A 7,841-nucleotide genomic window follows, 5' to 3' on the forward strand; every position below is an offset into this window, starting at 1 on the left:
AACTTGCCCCATTTTGAAATTTCTCGAAGAGAAATTTGCTAATGACTGTTGAACTCGACTTATATGGATTTATATTATTTTTGAAACTGAAATCTCTACATGGACGTAAGGCACTTTGATACTGTTTAATTGTCGATGAGGCAAGTGAATCCACTAAGATTTCTGCTGCTTCTTCATCGACTCCTTTATTCAATAACGCTATCCGGATAAAACTCCTGCCATGAAAGAGAGTATCGGTGCTAGTGGATGGATCTTCTCCCTGCAAGGTGAGAGTAATAGATTTTTCTCTGGTTTCATTACCAAGGGTGGAGATATTAGAAGGGACATGCACAGCGGGTACCACGGTTGCGTGGGCCAATCCGGTCCTACTACAATACCCTCTGCTTTGTTGTCACATTTTTTGTAAAGTTCTCACAATCAGTGAGAACTTTAAAGTTCTCACAATCAGTTCCGGGACTAGGGAATCTAGAAAAACACCTCTTACACTTTTTGTTTCATTCTGATGCAAACAAATCGATAGAGAATGGACCAAATTTCTGAGAAATTTCTTTGAATATCTTTTTGTTCAATTCCCATTCCGTATCTATATTCAAAATTCGAGAGGCTCGATCTGCCTCTACATTCTCTTCTGAAGCTATGTATGAGACAAACACCCACAGGCTTTTACTTTCACACCAGCTCCAAATTTCCCTGGCTAAATTACTTAGATGAGGGAACTGTCCCCCACCTGTTCGGTGACGTATGATATAGCCGTGGTATTATCAACCCACAGAAGAATCTCACAGTTCGAAAGGCCAGATACAAAACATTTCAACCCGTGGAACACCGCAAGTAATTCAAGGTAATTGATGCTGAACTTTTTATTTTTTGAAGTGAAAACTTCTTATGGCGCGTTGGGCACTTTTTTGGGTGAGCATTTTTAGGTGCGCTCGCGGCAGATGAGATTTTACATTGATACCAGATGCGGGACCCACATGTCTCCCACTGCCCCACTCCGCGTACCACTGCGCTCTAGCCGTGGCAGTAGTTGCGCATGAAGCTCCCACGCGTGGGATTTTTCCCCGCGTCTGGCATCACTGTAAGCTATAAAGCTATACGCAGTCTTTGCATAGGCATTCGTTCGTGCTCTCGCGACAGACGAGATTGAGAGTTTTTTTTTATATTTGTTAAAAAAAAAAACAAAAGAGACAATCGTCCAGCGGGTGGGGTGGCTATTTATCATCGGTCCGATGATATAATGGCCACATTTTTTACAGATCATATGGAAGTGCATGCGAGATATACCAGTATGTTTAGTATTAATGTTTCGAATATTGGTGATATATGTATTTCCCAATGCCATTCTAATGGACAAACAATAATAATGGCTGCCGTTTATATTTCACCAAAACAGTCTTGACAAGCAATACGAGAGTTCTTGTATTGAAATTTATTCATTTATTCCAAAGTTGCTTCCGCACTATTTATGATGAAAATGAATAGAAGATTTGATCATTTACCTATGATTTTGAGTGGAGATTTCAACATAAACTTCGCAGATGTCAAAAATCAATCATTAATTGAATTTTTATATGAAGAATTTGATTTAACGATTTCCAATGATCGCAATCTTAGCACAACAATATACAAAACTACTATTGATGCAGTATTCACAACATATATGAATAGATTTAAATCAAAATTGTTCATTTCATACTTGAGTTACCATAAACCTAACTTCTATTGTTTCAGTTTCAGAATTTGATGAAAATCCTGATAATAATGATTAAAATGCTGATAATGATGATGTAAGAGTTGTTGAAATTATGGACCAGAATTGATAAATTTCGTATTGACTATTTACTAATATTTACTCATTTAAATAAAACCACTTCCTTCGAATATAGTTTCTATATTATTATACTTCATGTCCATTCAAAAAGTGCCCACAGTGCTTTGATAAACTTGATTTTTTATGTACATCTTCTCATGTCGCGAGCGCACCTAAAAATGCTTACCCAAAAAAGTGCCCACCGCGCCATAAGTTCAAGTTTTCACTTCTGCCTGCACTCCCGGAGTGCAACCCTTGGTTTTTTTTATTGACCCGAATCCATGAGGTCTTACCACTTCGCAGTGTGCTCCCCAGCCTGTGAGGGATGCATATGAAAAAATTTCAATTTTGAAATCGTTTGTTCTAATCGGATGAAATCCTATTAACGAACTCTTTTCCCACCAGTTCAGGTCTTTCATCATGGATTCCTCAATAATCATTGAGCCCTCATAATTATAATCATTCAGTAACAAGGCTAGAAACTTTTTTCTTTCTAAATGTTTACAATGAATTGTCCCATATGCAACAGCGTGGCAAGTTGCTGTCAAAATACCAAGTAATTTTGCAAATTCCCGGATTCGACATGATATTCCTATCTGTAATTTACCGCATAAGGTGGAAATTTGCACATCTTCACCTTTTTTACCTGCCCTCCGCCTACGCGCACTGATCTTGCCCTAGCCATAGGTAGGCCCACTTAAACCTCAATACAGTTGCATTACATCACTCCCCCCTTTAACATTTCCAAATCTATGATATTTTCTGATATCGTAAAATTGCATAAAATGATGAGATTTTGAGCATAATTAATCAAAAGCCAATATGGACACGAGGAGGAAACATCCCTTTACTGCAATGATTTGCGGCCCCGGGGGTTGTGGAAAAACATTTTTTGTTAAAATGTTTTTGAAGGAAATCAAGCAAATGTGTGATACACAAATTGAAAAAGTGATCTTTTATTACGCTGAGTGGCAAAATGGATATTCGGATTATGATAATACTTTTATCGAATTTCGTGAAGGCCTACCAAGATCTGGAGATTTTGATGATAATAAGCCAAAATTGGTTGTCGTGGACGATTTGATGCGGGAATCCTCGAATGGTGCAATAGTTGATTTATTTACAAAAGGAAGTCATCATAAAAATTTCCGTGTAATGTTTATATCTCAAAATTTATTCCACCAAGGAAAAGGACACAGAGACATTCAATACAAATTACATCATCTTATTTGAAAATTCCAAGGATCGTGCACAAATTGCCCATTTGGCTCGTCAAATATATCCAGAAGATTCAAAATTTCTGAAAGGAGCCTATTTGGATGCAACTTCGGCAGCTCATGGCTATTTGTTGCTAGATTTGAAATAATCGAGTCCTGAAAACTGTAGATTTCGTACCAATGTATCCCCTAGTGATCCCCATCATTATGTTTCTATTCCACAGAAGGATCGCAATATAAAAGGAGGAGGGGCACCACGGAGTGTACCAGTCGTTCATGTGTGATGGCAACGAGAAGTCGTTCTGAAAGCGGCTCTGTTCGGAAGTCGCTTGGAGAAAAGAATACAGCCTTATTACACGCTCTCATCCACGCACCACCCAGGCTACGACGAGTAATAATACAGCACGCTCATAAAGATTTAATTCGCTGAATTTGCGAGTGTGCTTCAAATGTGTTAGACGCGAATATTCACATATAATACCACAAGTGCTTCAAAATTATCGAATATTTCCCGCTAGATTCGTTGCAAACAAATGAAGGAGTCAAGTTTTTCAGGCTAAAAAATCACGAGTGCGAAGCACGAGTGATTTCTCCTGAAAAACTTGACGACTTCGTTTGTATACAGGGAACAACCTAGAGGGAAATACTCGATAATTTTGAAGCTCGAGTGGTATTCAGGAGATTATTTTTCCTATCCGAATTTCGGCAAAGAGAATTGTGCCATGAAATGAAAAGAGGTTTATTTGGTTAAGTTAACGTTGTTTTTTTTAGATATAGCCTACCCGCAGAATTATCAAAAAATTATTGCTGAAATTCGGGGTAGGCTATACAAAATATCAACAAATGGTGCAATTCTATTGGCTAAAATTTGGATAGGAAAAATAATCCTTTGAAAAGTTGCGAGAAATCAAAACTGTGCAAATATAAAAAACTATTGAGAAAACGCGCCGATAAAAAACAAAGTTTAAGTAGCAAGAAAAAAATCATTAATCAGAAAGGTGGTTCAATTTTGCCGATGCTCTTGGGTCCTCGGATAAGCGCAGTTATCTCAGCTATTGTATAAGGATGGAACATGCACGTAAAATGATTCTTGTACCAGAGGACAGTGTGGAGCGTCTAAAAACAAATTCTTCACATGTTGATGCTCGCCATGTTTGAAGGGAATTGGCTACAGAAATTCAGCCGACAGCTCAATTTCCAGGCACTGTGACATGTAGATTAGATACCCAACTCTTGGAAATTTTAAATTCGAAAAGTCCTAGAGACGATAATGAAAAATGGAAGTTGTATAACGACGTTCTGAAGCACTTGTGGTATTATATGTGATAAGAAAATAAAATTTCGTGTTGTACGTAATCCCGACATAAAAGCTGCAGTTGTGGAGCGGTTCAATCGGACATTGAAGGAACGTATGTGGCGTTACTTTACACATAGTCGAACATATAAATATACAGATGTTTTGAAACAAATTGACGAGTCTTACAACAATGCACGACATTCTTCAATAAAGATGGCGCCTGCGGCTGTGACTATGGATAATGCACCATACGTATTGCGTAATATACAAAGTCGATTCAAGACGGAGAAAGCACGTAAAGAATCTTTTAAATATAAAGTTGGCCACTATGTACGCATCAGTCGAACGAAAGGCATCTCTGAGAAAGGATATGAGACTAATTGGAGTGAAGAAATATCTAAAATAACGAAAGCCGTTGTCAAGCAATCATTGCCGATATAAGAGTTGATGGATTTTGCTGACGAACCAATTGAGGGATTTTTCTACAAACCAGAATTGGTGCTTGTCAATAAACCAACGGACAAGGACGAGTTCATAGTCGAACGTGTCATACGCTATGAGGGAAAAGGAAAAAATAGGCAGATTCTTGTTTATTGGGAAGGATATCCTGATAAGTTTGATTCTTGGATACCTGCTGCAGAATTGCATGCAATTGGGAAAAAATGAAGAGAAACGACTTTTATATGGTGCTCCGCAGCAACAGCAGCATGAGCTATCATCCCGATAATACAGCCAAGAAACAAGTTGAACTGGAAGGAGAATGAGTGGGGGTCTGAGTGAAATACAATTTCCTTGCAATTTTTTACATATACGTGACTGAAAAGATGCTTCAATCAATTTCGTTAGTAATCCAAACCCCAATAAGAACAAGACAAACTCACTACAAACATTTTTCCTATCTACTGGAATTTTCAAAGGTATAACAGATTTAGTGGGGTTCATGAATAACTGTGCGCCTTTGAGTGCTCATATCCGATTTGAATATTTGTCTCAACAAGGTTTTGTGAAAATTGTAAAACACTGCAACTCCAGAAACGGCACTAGCACAGTTCATGCAATAGACTTTTCCGATAAAGTAGCTGATATGTTGGGATTTGAGAGACGTGTACGCAACTTCACAAACGCGAAGCCCTATTGTCAAGGATATTTACCAGCAAGTTTGGCCAGAGGTTTACCTGCGAATTTGTTCATCTACAGCGATCTTTGTGTACCCTCCGTAACAGGTGACGTGCCGTCATCTCTGTTACGAGTGGTACCATTCAGCGCTTCTGCGTATACCTATGGGTTCATACACTGTACTACGTTTTCGACTCCTCATTATATTCCGTTGATGAGGTATTCATTTCGCACAATTGAAAGAGATATAAGATGCAATCAGGGTGATATGATTCCATTCGAGTATGGTCCTTTGAACGTGACATTTCATTTCAAGAGGATTGATTGACTAAAAAAATGAGCCTGTACATTGCATATTACGCCAACCAAGCTAGTGGAGGAACAGTGGATAGTTATACTGATTTTGGAAGGGTTTTCGTTCGAAGTCCTTATCAGCGAGGTCATGGAATTGGTGCTTTCCTTGGAGGTCTTTTTCGACGCATGCTACCCTATCTGGGAAGCGCAGCCCGAGCTGTCGGCAAAGAAGGCTCTCAATGCGGGTATTAACGTTGTTGGGGATATAGTGACAAATGGCAAGCCTTTAAAGGGGGCGCTGGAAGACCGATTAGCCGAGGCTGGATTGAAATTGAAAAGGAGGGCCCAGGACAAAATTGGGTCCATGATGCGTGGCACAGGATATAAGAGGAAGCGTAAACGCCTCGCCTCTCATAAGCTCACTGCGCGTGGATCTTCCAAGACATCCAAAACTCGGAAGAATAAAAAGAAGAGACCCGTTGCAAACAAAAAAAGCAAGAAAGTGAGAAAAGTAACGAGGCATAAATTAAAGCGGAAGACTCGTGATTTGTACGATATTTTCAACTTATCATCATGTCGTTTCTACATTCGCACTCTTCTGAGTGTGTGAAGTCGGAGCTGGACCTATTTACCATACCACCTACCCAAACATGTATTGAAAATTCTCAATTTGTTTATGACAATCCTGTATCTACGCTGTCGGACGATGCCCCAATTGAATTCATCGTACCAGGCCATGGAGAAGAATATATTGATTTGGCACATACCATGATCAAAGTTCGCGCCAGAATCCTGCGACCCGATGGCCTGCTACTCCAGAGGACTCTGTTGGTCCTGTGAATTTTTTTTTACATTCAATGTTCAACCAAGTGGATGTATATTTCACCAAAAAGTTGGTACGCCGCCAAATAATCTGTACGCCTATAGAACACACATTGAAACATTACTGAACTATGGAACAGATGCAGAGTCTTCACATCTTGGAATGTCTCTTTGGGCTACGGATAACTCTGGTGCAATGGAATCTACTGATGTAGCGGCGGGCGATGCGAGAAACAACAATGGGCTAGCCGCACGTCAGGCCTTTACTAAAGGTGGAAAAATATTTGATCTACTAGGACATTTGCATTGTGACGTGTTCAATCAAGATAAGTTTTTGATGAATGGCGTAGAGAGACGCGGTCGTCTTATCCGTGCAAAGGATGACTATTGCCTTAGGGACGATAGTACCTAGAATTATAAGTTGCATATAGTAGAAGCCTCCTTGATAGTTCCCCGTGTGAAGCTCAGCCCTGTAATTTTCATAGCTCACGCTAAAATGCTTGCAAAGACAACTGCGAAATATCCTTTGACACGGGTCCAGGTCAAATCTTTTATTCTCCATAATGGGATTATGGGAGCGACAATAGACAATGCGATTTCGGGACAGCTGCCTAAAAAAATCATACTGGGGTTTGTTGAAAATGCCAGTTTCAGTGGATCGAGGAAGAAGAATCCCTTCAATTTTCAAAATTTTGGGATTAACTTTTTATGCTTGAATGTCGATGCACGTCAAGTATCTGCAAAACCTCTGCAGCCAAGTTTCACCTCTGGCGTCTGCCTATATGTGGAAGCATTCAACACCCTATTTGCTGGTACTGGAACACATTTTAGTGACCATGGAAATAGCATCTCTCGTCCGGCCTATTCCGATGGATGTTCCTTGTTCGCGTTCGATCGGACCCCTGATTTATCTGCATGTTCCGCTGGCCATGGGAATCTGGTGAAAAGTGGAAGTATTCGCATTGAAGTTCGCTTCAATAAAGCAACAGAGCAGAATGTAAATTGTTTGTTGTACGCCGAGCATCACAATTTAGTGGAAATTGATTCCATACGGCAGGTTATTGTCGACTACAGTGGATGAAAATGGAAGCCTAGTTAATGGAAGCGCAGCATAAAATTGCATTAGTTGCATCCAACCTGCTGAACGGACTCACGCTAATTTTCCGGATTATCGTCGTTCTTTGAATACACTTGAGCTCCTGGAGGCATTACCGCATACAGAGGCCTGCATTGGTGGTGTCTACCCTGCCGACCGTGTCCCCTGGACATGGCCAGGACCCTGTAC

Source organism: Diachasmimorpha longicaudata, chromosome 19 (genome assembly GCF_034640455.1).
Source record: "Diachasmimorpha longicaudata isolate KC_UGA_2023 chromosome 19, iyDiaLong2, whole genome shotgun sequence".
Classification (NCBI taxonomy): Eukaryota; Metazoa; Arthropoda; class Insecta; order Hymenoptera; family Braconidae; genus Diachasmimorpha; species Diachasmimorpha longicaudata.